Raw genomic sequence first — 13,042 nt, 5'->3', positions numbered from 1 at the left:
GCCACCCTGGTGTTTCCCTATTTAGGTCCCAAAGCTCGCAACAGAGTGAGGACCTGAGGGACTACGTATCAGGGGGGTTTGGTGCTCTCCCCACTAGGAGGCACCCCTTGACAATGGGCTTCCTTCTCTGGAGAGAGGGAAATCTGGCTATTCCCATGTTTTGAGACTCGTAACTGAGGCTCCACGGACCCCTTCTTTGCATATATATATATATATATATATATATATATATATATATATATAGTCTCTTTAAAAGCTGCAGCTGATTTCCTTGGCGGATATTACCAGGGGTCTCATGGTGGAGATTTAGAATCGGGGCGGCGGACGTTAATTATGTGCGTCCAGTTGGATCTTGTATTTTGGCTTCTCCTTTGTGATTTTGTGACAGCAGAAGTTGTAATTAATAGCGGAGTCTCCGAGCTGACGAAAACTTTTCAGTGTTATTAGGAGAAGAGAAAACTATGCCGGAGTTCTCTCTAATGCTTTCCTGTCAGTGTAGTGTCCAAGTTGAGGTGCGCCACCAAGTCCTGTCAACAGCTTCCACCTCCAGCTCCGCAAATGTCCCATCCTCCGAGCTACAGACTGCAGAGCCCATCTCAGCTACAGACTACAGAGCCCATCTCAGCTACAGACTACAGAGCCCATCTCAGCTACAGACTACAGAGCCCATCTCAGCTACAGACTGCAGAGCCCATCCCAGCCCCAGACTGCAGAGCCCATCCCAGCCCCAGACTGCAGAGCCCATCCCAGCCCCAGACTGCAGAGCTTATCTCAGCCACAGAGTGCAAAGCCCATCCCAGCCACAGAGTGCAGAGCCCATCTGAGCTACAGACTGCAGAGCCCATCTGAGCTACAGACTGCAGAGCCCATCTGAGATACAGACTGCAGAGCCCATCTGAGCTACAGAGTGCAGAGCCCATCTCAGCCACAGAGTGCAGAGCCCATCTCAGCCACAGAGCGCAGAGCCCATCTCAGCCACAGAGTGCAGAGCCCATCTCAGCCACAGAGTGCAGAGCCCATCCCAGCCACAGACTGCAGAGCCCATCTCAGCCACAGAGTGCAGAGCCCATCTCAGCCACAGAGTGCAGAGCCCATCTCAGCCACAGAGCGCAGAGCCCATCTCAGCCACAGAGTGCAGAGCCCATCTCAGCCACAGAGTGCAGAGCCCATCTCAGCCACAGAGTGCAGAGCCCATCCCAGCCACAGACTGCAGAGCACATCTGAGCTACAGACTGCAGAGCCCATCTGAGCTACAGACTGCAGAGCCCATCTGAGCTACAGACTGCAGAGCCCATCCCAGCTACAGACTGCATAGCCCACCTCAGCTGTATGCTGCAGAGCCCATCCTCCGAGCTACAGACTGCAGAGCCCATCCCAGCTACAGACTGCAGAGCTTATCCTCCGAGCTTCAGACTGCAGAGCCCATCTTCTGAGCTACAGACTGCAGAGCCCATCCCAGCTACAGACTGCAGAGCCCATCTTCTGAGCTACAGACTGCAGAGCCCATCCCAGCTACAGACTGCAGAGCCCATCCCAGCTACAGACTGCAGAGCCCATCCCAGCTACAGACTGCAGAGCCCATCCCAGCTACAGACTGCAGAGCCCATCCCAGCTACAGACTGCAGAGCCCATCCTCCGAGCTACAGACTACAGAGTCCATCCTCCGAGCTACAGACTGCAAAGCCCATCCAAGCTACAGACTGCAGAGCCCATCCCAGCCCATCCCAGTTACAGACTGCAGAGCCCATCCCAGCTACAGACTGCAGAGCCCATCCCAGCCCATCCCAGTTACAGACTGCAGAGCCCATCCCAGCTACAGACTGCAGAGCCCATCCCAGTTACAGACTGCAGAGCCCATCTCAGCTACACAGTGCAGACTTAAGGTTCCCCAAGAAGGCTGAGCAGGTATCAGTGGAATATGTGAACTTTGGCTCTCTGTTCCACTGTGGATCAATCTCTGGCTTTGTAGATTGTCCTGACTGGATGGAACCCAGGTAACAGTTCCCCCACCTTTGGGCTTAACACTGCATCATATGTTTCTCAGACTCTAGAAAAACTGTGTCTGTGTCTCACACCAACTCCACTGCTCATTAAAGATAAAAGACCATACCAGGGCCCTGGCTTAAGCCAGGCTTGGTTGCACACTGTAGACTGCAGCTAACTGGACAAAAGACCTTCTCACAGGAACTAATTAACTTATATAGGGGTGACCGAGTCTTATCTCCTATTGGTGGGGAACATACAGTACTAGAAAGATGAGAAGGAAGACCTGCAATAGGCTGTCAGGGTGTATGGTACCTGCATCAGTTATTGGACAAGAGTGAACATAGAACAAAACCACAGTTAACCCTTTTACCTCCTTCAGCTATGTATAACAGACGGGGATACTGAGTCACCAAGTAGTGATAGTACAGAAAGAAACTCCTCATACCAGAGTGTGACACCTGACAAAGTTACCTTTGGACAGGTGACATTAAACTTAGTGGAACATCTGTAGTGGGATACTACATACCCCCCTTCTTTAAAGAAGCCAACCCTGACGTAACACCTGGAGAAAGTAATGAATAAAGGTTAGCAATAGCACATCATGGTTAACTGTTCAAGGCACAACAAGAACAATAAATAACAATATAAATAGGTACAAAGATATAAAAATATACAAACCTTCAAAAAAGTGAAAAAGGCAATGGTTAGATCATCCATAGTGCAAAAACGTGTAAACTGATAGGCAATTGTGAGATTGTCCATAGTATATCTTTTGATCAACTGGAACACAGCATGCATTAGTCCATATACACCCTTGGAAAGGAAGTAAAAAGTTCAGAGCAGAGCTGGGCACAGGAGGCTTTACATGTTACAGGAATAGCACACAGGAACCAGAACTAGATGGCCTACAGGGCCCATTCACTAGGGCGAGTGTCTCTCACTGACAGTTTCAAAACAATGAGAGCAGCTTCACCTCTTCTTCGTAAGCTGCCATTTGGTAACATGCTTGCTCTTCCTTGGGGAAACAGATAGTAATCTCCTGGGACCACTCTAGTGGCAGAACTGACAAGTTGCAATAGTAGTGGCTGTAACGGTTGTGACAACTGGTATAGGTGCAGGAGTGGTTATGTGGTGCCCGCGTGTGGATGACTGGTTAGTTCCCAGATGGTGATGTGTGATGCCACTACTGTGGTGGTTGGTCGCGATATAGCACAGCCAGGTGGCAGATTGTCATGACGCCAGTGCCAGTGGGGCACATAGGTATGGAGGCACACCTGCTTTTATTTTAAGGTGGCTGGCTATATCCTTTCCCCTGTGGTCGGTGACCTGCCGGGCTGCAAAGGGGTTCCTTGGGTACTTATCACGGTGATCCGGAGTGGAGTTGTGACCCATCAGGACTATCGGTACCACCACCCACAGAAAGGGGAGATGACCCAAGGATGGAGCAGTGACTGTGTAGGTGCCGGAACACTAATCACTGAGTCCTGTTACCATAAATTAATCTTCTTTACTGTGAGAATACTCTGTAAAATAGCTGATCATAGACTGTAGACGTGACAGAACAGAATCTGCACTAAGAGCCTTTGGAGTAGAAGAGCTGAGCTGACTTGGTTGTGTGCTGAGAAGTAGAGTTAGCTGAGAACAGTAGAGAGGAAGCTGTGCTGCAGGTTCAGAGTAGTGGAGAGGAGTTTGTGCTGAGAGTCCCAACCCAGGGCAGAAGTGTGCTCTGCCGGAACTTTAGAAAAAGAAGAAGTAGGATACTGAAGAATACTTGTGTAGAATACTGAAGAAGTATACTTGTGCCCGTGTTTCAACCTTTGTTGTCGCTGTACCACCTGTTGCCCTACAGTATCGGGTGACCCATCCTATTAGGGTGACACAAGCCCGATACCTTGTTACCTGAGTTGATCAAGGTGGTCAAGTTACCAGGTTAAACCTGCGCTGCAAGATAAAGTACGTAGGCTTGTAGCAACTTTACTCTATCTGGATTAGTTTCTTTTGTTTCAGGATACTGTTCTGCACTTTTAGAAATGTTTACGGGGTGGGTTGGGGTGATCTCTGACTTGTCCTCTCTCAAGTAGTTTAGCACTGCATGGTTAGAACAAGGATAGCGTCTAGAAGAAAAGTCTCTCCGTCTCCCATGTGCGTCTGTCCACTACCACACTCCTGACTAGACTACACTGGACACGGACTGGAAGGGGGACCTGGCAAAGCCAGGGCCCAGCTGGACCACAGCAGGGACAGTCTTGTCTTGCGTCCTCTTTCCACCAAGACTTGGGTAATACTCACTAAGTGTGGGCGTGCACTTCCTCTCCCCATGTGACAACTTCCTAAAGGAGGAGTAATGCCCCCTGTGAGTGGTGGAGAAGAAAGTGTAAAAAGAAAGAGAATAGAGATAGGTAAAGAGAAGAAAGCTCTTATTGGTGCACAGATCATAAACAAGCAATAACCCCTTGTTCACTACAGCTGTGCAATATACAAGTGCATATACTAATAATAGCGACAACTAGTGGTAAAACTTAAGTATCACTTCATTACCACGTTAACTTGTAGTACAGGCTTTTGCGAGGGGTGTATAAACTAATAACACCCGTGGTGGGACACCACAGTTACACCACATTTCTCAGAGGTGGCAGATGCCGCTGCAGCAGAAGCAGGGAAGGTCTTGGCAGCCATAGTCAGTTTTTCCGCTCAACGATTTTTCTGCTGGTGATATTCCTCCTAAGTTTCCTCCCAGTCAGTGGAGGCAGTGTGCTGGAAGGGCTTCTGTCCAGGCTGGTGAGGTCGGGTCCCTGATGCAGGCCGTTTCTCTTTTTTTTTCTCCAGAAGGGAGTATTCTCCACAATCTCCTCCTTGAGATTGTGCTTTATCGCAGGGATATAGGCTTTTTTGACAGCACACCTGTTTACATGGACTTGCACTTCTGTATATGAGTTCTGCAATACCCCAAATCCTCTCTCTTTGTCAAAACCCCAACAGTGGCTCTGCACCTCTCAAGAGGGGTCTCACCTGGACGAGGCCTCTCCAACCGCTGGATGAAGTCTCTCTCTCACTTGGTGGGAGGTGACTGTAGCTTTAGGTGGGTTGAGTGGCGAGTGCTCCTCTAGACACTTCTGGACTTGTGGCTCATCCCCAAAGAGCCATTGTGGTATCGGCGGTGAAGTGGGGGTCTGGCATTCTTGATCTTGGTCCCTGTCAGGAGAATCACGATGCCCAGTGACACCAGGTTCACAGCAGGAATTGTCTCTTTTTGAGAAGGTTAAGTTGTAATGCGTCTCAGTGTCTTTGGCATCATTGCTGCTGAAGAGGGACTCGTTACCTTCTTTGGTGTCCCCCTCTATAGGGAGGGGCAGTGCGTCCATCCGGGGCAGGTTCTGTGCTGCCAGAGGACGTAGGGATGGCGCTGGATGTGCAGCCGCAAGATCCAGGGCTGTTCAGGGGTCCAGCTAGACAACACCTGGGCAATGGCAGCTGTGGAGCAGCAGAAATTGGGAAAGGCTGCGCTGATACACTGTAGCAACTCCCCAGCTGGGTGGAATTCCTGTCAACCCACACAGGCAATAGAGAGAACACAGTTTCACGCAATACAGCACTCCCCCACTTGGTGCTGTATTGTGTGGGGCGATAGGTTACTGGAGTCATGTGTAAAGTCGTCAGCTTTGCGGTACCGCACCTGCTGTAAATCACACACTAAACAAGTCACTTGTGTTTTTTTTTTTTAAATTCTTTATTTAAAGCAAAGGCAGGGAAATACAACAACACCTCAGTGCGATAGTGCATATAAAAGAGCCTGCACCCACATAATACAAACGACAGAAATAACCAAGTGAGGACCGGGAGCAATGTCAGCATAAAATACAGAAACAGCATATACATATCACACCTAGCGTCGCTGGACTCCCCACCTTCCTCAAAAATTTTTATTTTCCTTTGGCATAGAGAAGCATAAACACCCGGGGTATGCCCAGAACAGGGGAGGCAGGCCCCAGGGTTCAACAGATAGAGAAAGTTCGTCTTAACCCAAATGTAGGGAAAGGACAAAAGGGGAGGTGGAGGGGGGGGGAGGGTATGAGGGATCAAGGGGGAAGGAGAGTACAGGACAGTGAAGAAGGGGCGAGTATGGGGAGGGGGAGGGAAGGGATCGGCGAGTCTGTCCCCACCCCCCACGGATACGGTGACCCGCTAAGGGCAGGAATCCTGTCCATCGATCCAATCCCCGCCGGAGAACAAGGATCAGCCCCAAGCAAGCCTAGAGAGTTGAAGACAGCATCTACTCCGGGGTCCGTAGGAGGTCAGAGTACTCAGTAGTGCCTTTGAACTCCATCCAAGCCCACCACGTTTGAGTGAATTTCTTATTGGAGTCCGTCAAAGAGGATGTAAGATCCTCCATCAGCATCAAGTTATTCACTTTAGCGATCCATAGGGACACCGGGGGAGGCGCCGCTTTTTTCCAGAAGAGGGGGATGCAAGCGCGGGCTGCCATCACCAGGAAGCGGAGGAGAGATTTTTTGTACTTCTGGGTCGAGATATCACAGTGGTGTAGGAGGAGCAGCGCAGGTGTAAGCTCAGAGGGAAAGTTAGTAATACGTCTAATCAGGTTACAGATTGCATCCCAAAAAGGCCGCAAGGAGTCACAAGACCAAAATATATGCAGGAAAGTGCCATCTTCCCGGCCGCATCGCCAACACACCGGGTCCACATGTGGCCACATGGCATGTAGACGGGTAGGGACCCTGTACCATCTAGTGAGGATTTTGTAGCCTGCCTCCTGATACCCTGAGTCCATGGACGACCTGTGAACCAGGAATAAGATCCTGTCCCGCTGGGGAGTGGTTAGGGTCAAGCGTAGCTCCGCTTCCCATTTTAGCAAGAAGTCGGGAGGTTCCTGATCTGGAGGAGAAATCAGGAGCGAATATGTCATGGAAAGCGAATGGTGCAAAGCCCCCTGTTCTAAACACATCGTTTCAAACGGTGTCCTAGGTGAGCCAAAGGAGGACGGCATCGGGAGTGAGAGGAGGAAATGTCGGATCTGCTGAATTCGCCACGGGCCTAGAGGCGTCGGGTCCCTAATGTCACCTATAGCTTCTGACGAGAGCCAGGTCTGGTGGGACAAAAAATCCCGTGCACGGGCCCTGCCATGTTTCGCCCATGCCCTAAAGACGGGGTCATCCACGCCAGGTGGGAAGGATGGGTTCCCCAGTATGGGAAAACATGGCGAGTGAGATGGTAGCAGGAGACGTCTACTGGACTGGGAGGAGCAAGCAAGTAGTGTGGGGCCGATTGTCGGGTGAGTTCTCAGGGAGGGGGCGCTGGAGGGGTGGAGCCATGGCAGACAAGCGAGGGGGGCATCAGAGAAGGACTGTTCTAGAGATACCCATGGTTTAAACGCCGCATGTCTACACCAGTCCACCACTCGAGTAAGCAGAGCGGCCAGGTGATACATACGGATGTCCGGCAGGCCCAGCCCACCCGAGGACTTCGGACGGCACAGTAAAGACCTTCGCAAGCGGGGGGCCTTGTTGTTCCAAACAAATTTAATTTGGAGGGATACCAACGTTTTGAAGAAGGAGGCCGGGATGGACGTCGGAACACATTGGAATCTATAGAGGAGTTTGGGAAGGATATTCATTTTCAGGATTGCACAACGCCCAAACCAGGAGAAGTAACCCCTGGACCACTCGGCACAATTCGATTGAATGCTGGATAAGAGGGGGGGAAAATTTAGCTCGTAAAGTTTCCTCAGGTCAGAGGGGAGAAGTATGCCCAAATATTTGAGGGCGACCGAGGACCATTTGAAGCGGAAGGAGGACCGCAGTGTCGACACCACGCATTCGGGGAGCCCCACATTCATCGCCTCTGATTTTGCAAAATTTATCTTAAAGTTGGAGAGATGAGAGAAAATTTCCATCTCCTTAAGCAAAGAAGGCAGGGAAATCGTGGGATTGGAGACAAAAAATAGCAAGTCGTCTGCATAAGCGGCAACCCTATGCGTGGCGTCGCGTACTGCTATCCCCCCCACATCAGTATTGGCGCGTATTCTACAGAGAAATGGTTCTAAGGTCAACACAAAAATGAGGGGCGACAGAGGGCACCCCTGCCTGGTCCCGTTCCGAATCCTGAAGTCTTCCGAGAGAAGGCCATTCACCCTAACTCTGGCGGAGGGCGTCTGATATAGAGCAAGAATCCAGTTCAGAAAGCCACGTCCCAGACCGATGTAGGAGAGCGTTTCAGACATGAATGACCAGTTGACACGGTCAAACGCTTTCTCCGCGTCGGTGGAAAGGACCATAAGCGGTAAATCCTGGGACGTGGCCCTGTGGAGTAGATTGATAGCCCTGATGGTGTTGTCTCTAGCTTCCCTTTGTGGCATGAAGCCCACTTGGTCAGGGTGAATGACCGCTCCCAGAAGGCCGACCAGCCTCGTGGCCAAAATCTTGGCAAATAGTTTGAGGTCAACGTTCAGGAGGGAGATCGGGCGGTAGCTACTACAAAGCGTGGCGTCCTTCCCCTCCTTTGGGATGACCGAGATATGTGCACGAGTGGTATCCAGAGGCAACTCACCCCCGGAGGACAGGGAGTTGTATGCGGCCAAAAAGTGTGGGGCCAGTTTATCAAGAAACAGTTTGTAATATCCAAGGGAAAACCCATCAGGGCCTGGTGCTTTGCCCGTCTGGGACTCCTTCACCGCCATGGAGAATTCTTCCCTCGTGATTGGGGATTCCAATGTTTCCGACGCCTCAGGGTCAAGCCGGGGCATACCCGAATCAACCAAGTATCGTTGGATACGGTCCCGAAAGCTCGCGCTGAGCATGTCAGGGTTTGAAGTGTCGATGTTGTACAGGGTTGCATAGAAGTCTTTAAAGGCGCGTGCAATGTCAGCGGGCATGTGGAGAGGGGACTGTGCAGGCGACTTAATCATGGGTATGTAGGACCTGGCCTGTTGGACCCTCAGGGCGCGCGCCAGCGCCCGCCCTGGCTTGTTGCCATGCTCGTAGTAGTAGCGTTTACATTTTGTCAATGTGGCTTTGGCTTTATGGATCAAGTGGGCCCTCAGCTCCTCTCGTTTAGCTAGTAGTGCGGAAGTGGTATCAGGGTCTTGAACGCGTTTATGGGCCGTCTCAAGGTCTCTTAACTGAGTCAGTAGGCGGTCGGTTTTTGCCGCTCTGTCCCGTTTCAATCTCGCCCCATGCTTCACTAGGACGCCACGTACTACACACTTGTGCGCCTCCCACAATGTCAACGGGGAAACCTCGGGAGAGGAGTTCTCCTGGAAATAATTGTCCATGGTGGTCTGCATGTCCGACCGGACCAGTGGGTCCTGTAAGAGTGACATATTCAGTGTCCATTGCCATTGTGTGGTGCGCAAAGCAGGCAAGTCCAAGGTCAGGGTCACAAGGGCGTGGTCAGAGAAGGTTATGCTGTCGATTGTCGAGGAACGGGTCAGTGATAGGTCTCTGTGGCGCAGAAGAAAGTAGTCAAGCCTAGAGTAGTGGTTGTGAGCAGGGGAAAAAAAAGTATAGTCTCTGTCGGTCGGGTGGCATAGACGCCACACGTCTACCAGGCGATGGTCATGGAGCGTCCGTTGGAACCGGCGAAGCGTCGAGCGGCTAAGGTGTGAGAGGCCAGAAGAAGTGTCTATGGATGGGTCGGGAGTCACATTGAAGTCACCCCCCACCAGAAGTGTCCCCTCCACAAAGTCGTCCATGGAGTCCAGCATAACAGAGAGCGCCTGCGCCTGACCCGCATTGGGTAAATAAAGGGAGGCAAAAGTGAACACGTGTGTGGCGATGCGGCCTTTCAGAAGCACCATCCTACCTGCGTCGTCTGTCCTGGTGTCCAAGTGTACCCAAGGTAGGTGCTTGGAGATCAGGATACTTGACCCACACGATTTGGGGTTGGCTGAGAAACTGTGGTAAGCAAATGGGAAATATGCATTAGAAATAGAGGCAGGTTGAGACTCTGTCAGGTGTGTCTCTTGGAGAAAGACCACATGTAATTTCTGCTTGCGCAACAAATTAACCAGAATAGAACGTTTGCCAGGGTCGTGCAGGCCCTTTACATTCAGAGAGCCCACCCTGAGATCCATCTGGGGTGAGGACATGTCGCCTAGTGAGGAGGGGGGAAGGGAGAGAGGGTGGGGGGGGGGGGGGGGGGGAGGGGGGGGGGGGTGAGAAGGAGGGGGGAGGGAAGGGGAAAGAGGGGGAAGGGGAGGTGAGGGGAGGGGAAGAGCTGGTGTAAGAGGAAAAGGAGAGAGGGAACCCCTTATCCCTTAGGGCAGTTAGAGCCAAGGAGGGAGGTCAGAAGTGAGAGAAAGACACGGAAACCTCCCTAGGGAGGGAAGAGAGAGAGATATGAGAAAGAGCGGCGGGTAAGACCCAGAAAGATCCCCACTGGAGACCACCTAAATCGAGGGCCCCAGGGGGAGAGAAAAGAGGGGAACGTAGAAAGCAATGGGGAGAACCGCAGCCAGCGACCGCCATAAATGGCGAAAATTTCTCCGAGGAGGCATCGCCGTCCCCCAACAAACAAAGGGGGAGAGGCGAGGCCCCCACGGGGCACAAAACTTAGCGGGAAAGAACATATTACAAATAAGCGCAAATATCTAACTGCATACAAAAACATATGAAAAGGCACTCAGGCAGAAACAAAATGTAGAGTTAGAGCCCCCACCAATTGGGGAGGAGGCCAAACTGACTAGGAATGAGAGGCAGAATTGGACCCCTTCGGCAAGGATCGGAAGCAATTCAGGGAGAACAACGTCGACCTGAGAAGAGGACCCATGCCATTAGTGTCCACTCTAGAATAACTGGATGGCTGCAATGGGGAGATGTGAGGCCATCAAGCCTCCCATGGCAGGGGAGCAGACAGGTCTGGGCCTGCACGAACATCTGGCGGAGGTAATGGTTCGCCACGGGGCGCAATGAGGGTAGATGGTCTGCGTCGCCGTCTATTCGAGGTCGCCGAGGTGCGCTCCAGTATCAGCCAGTTCAGAACCGAGACCGCTGGAATCTCGAGAAAGGCAAACAGGTCTGGCAGCTCTTCCGGGCGGCGGAGTGAAAACGTGTTGGTGTCTTTCCGGACGATAACATGGAACGGGTGGCCCCATCTGTAAGAGGCTCCAGCCTCCCGGATTGCTATCAGTAAGGGCTGCATGCTCCTACGCATGGACAGCGTGCGTGTAGACACATCTGGGAATAGATGGACCGTCATGTCCTCAAAGCGAACCTCGCCATATTCTCTGGCCGCACGCAGGATAGTCTCTTTGTCGGTGTAAAAGTGCAGTCTACAAAGAATGTCCCTGGCCGTCCCGTCAGGGAGTGGGGCTCTGGCCACCCGGTGGACCCGGTCTATCATGTAGGTGGCATCGGCAGGGCGGTGAGTGACCAGATTAAAGATGGTGGAGACCCGGGTTAGGAGATCATCTCGGGCCCCCAGTTCTGGGACTCCTTTGAGGCGCACATTGTTGCGACGCCCCCGGTTCTCTTGGTCATCAACCAGCAGGGACATAGCTTGTAGCTGGTTGCTGGTGCGGGAAGAGTCAGCTTCCAAAGAGGTGATCCTGGCAGTGAGGACAGAAATGGCGTCCTCCGCTGCCGAAGTGCGGGCAGTCAGTGACGTCACGTCCTCCCTCACGGCCTCCAAGGCCTGTTGTTGGGCGGCCTCGATTCTTTGTACCACCAGGTCTAAGTCCTGTTTGGACGGGAGGGCTTGGATGAGGCTGCGTAGCAGCTGTAACTCACTGTGCACTATGGCGGTGGGGGAGTCCTGCTGCACGTGGTCCAGAACCTCCATAGCTGTAGAGGACCGCGGAGGGGAGAAGCTCCGAGCCGGTAACCGGGATCCCTGAGGCCCGTTCTCCTGAGTGTTGCAGGTCTGGCGGTCTGCAAAGTTCTCTGAGGGAGAGGTGAGGGGCTGATCGGCTGCCATGCGATGTGCAGGGGAGACCGGCGCCATGTTGTTGTGTGGCGCGGTCTGTAGGCCTGCTGTGGCCGGTCTGAAAAAGCGGTCAATACCGGGAGTAGCGGAGGCAGATCTCGTCACCGGACGGTTCTGTGGGTCAGCCGGGGTGCCCTGAGGCTTGCGCATAGCAGTTGAGCCGCGTCGGTCCCGCTTATATGGGTTGCAGGCGGCCGCTGGCACGGAGCTCCTGTGAAAGACGTCCTCACGGCTCCATTGCTAAGCCACGCCCCCCCACTTGTGTTTTTTAACTTCACAACACTTTTGGTCAAAAATAAAGTTGAATGAACTGCACCAAAATGCACCAAAAACTCACCACACAAAAAGTTGAGAAAAACAGAAGTAGAAACACTTGTAAACAAACTTTTGAGGGGTTTAAAAGCAGCAAAAACAGTACATAATCCTGTTCGTGACGCCATGCTCCTCCTCTGTATATGATGGAATAAATGTTTATATATATGATATATGCCTGTAAATGTGCAATGAGATGCTCCATCCTTATGATCTCACCATGAAGCCGTGTGCTATATCAGCTGTCTATGGAGCACGGCGGAGGCTGCGATCACAGGTAACACCTTAGGTGAATATTAAAATCCATTTTCATTGCATTTTCACTGGAGGAAACAATCATCGGGTTTCATGTGTCACAATGTCGGAGTTTTGCTTCGCTCATTATTACTCATTGCTCATTTACAGTCTCAGCTGATTTATTTTTTCCTATTGACATTAAAGGGGCCGTTCCATCTGGACAAACCCTTTGTAGAACAATCAGCTGATTGTTGAGGGTCCGGCGGTCGTCTGTCATCATCGGGGATCGCTCTCTATTACCTCTCATTTTCCTCACAGCTGCAGATGAAATGTACAGAGTAATAATCTGGGTCCATTCATCTGAATAGTCAGCCATGGAATCTATAGAACTGAGCAGTGATCTTTGCAGCAGCTGTCTGCTCCGGAGGCACAAGCTGGAGCTCCCACTATAAGGAACATAGAAGATCGTCTAATCAGTAAGTTATATAACATAGCAGTATATATTTGATGGCTGAATGTTGGGCTGGAATTTACGACCCCTAACACTTGTCCAAGTCCGATATAGTGGGGA

Source organism: Dendropsophus ebraccatus, chromosome 10, assembly GCF_027789765.1.
Source record: "Dendropsophus ebraccatus isolate aDenEbr1 chromosome 10, aDenEbr1.pat, whole genome shotgun sequence".
NCBI classification, from domain to species: domain Eukaryota; kingdom Metazoa; phylum Chordata; class Amphibia; order Anura; family Hylidae; genus Dendropsophus; species Dendropsophus ebraccatus.
Note: the sequence above shows the minus strand (reverse complement) of the source record.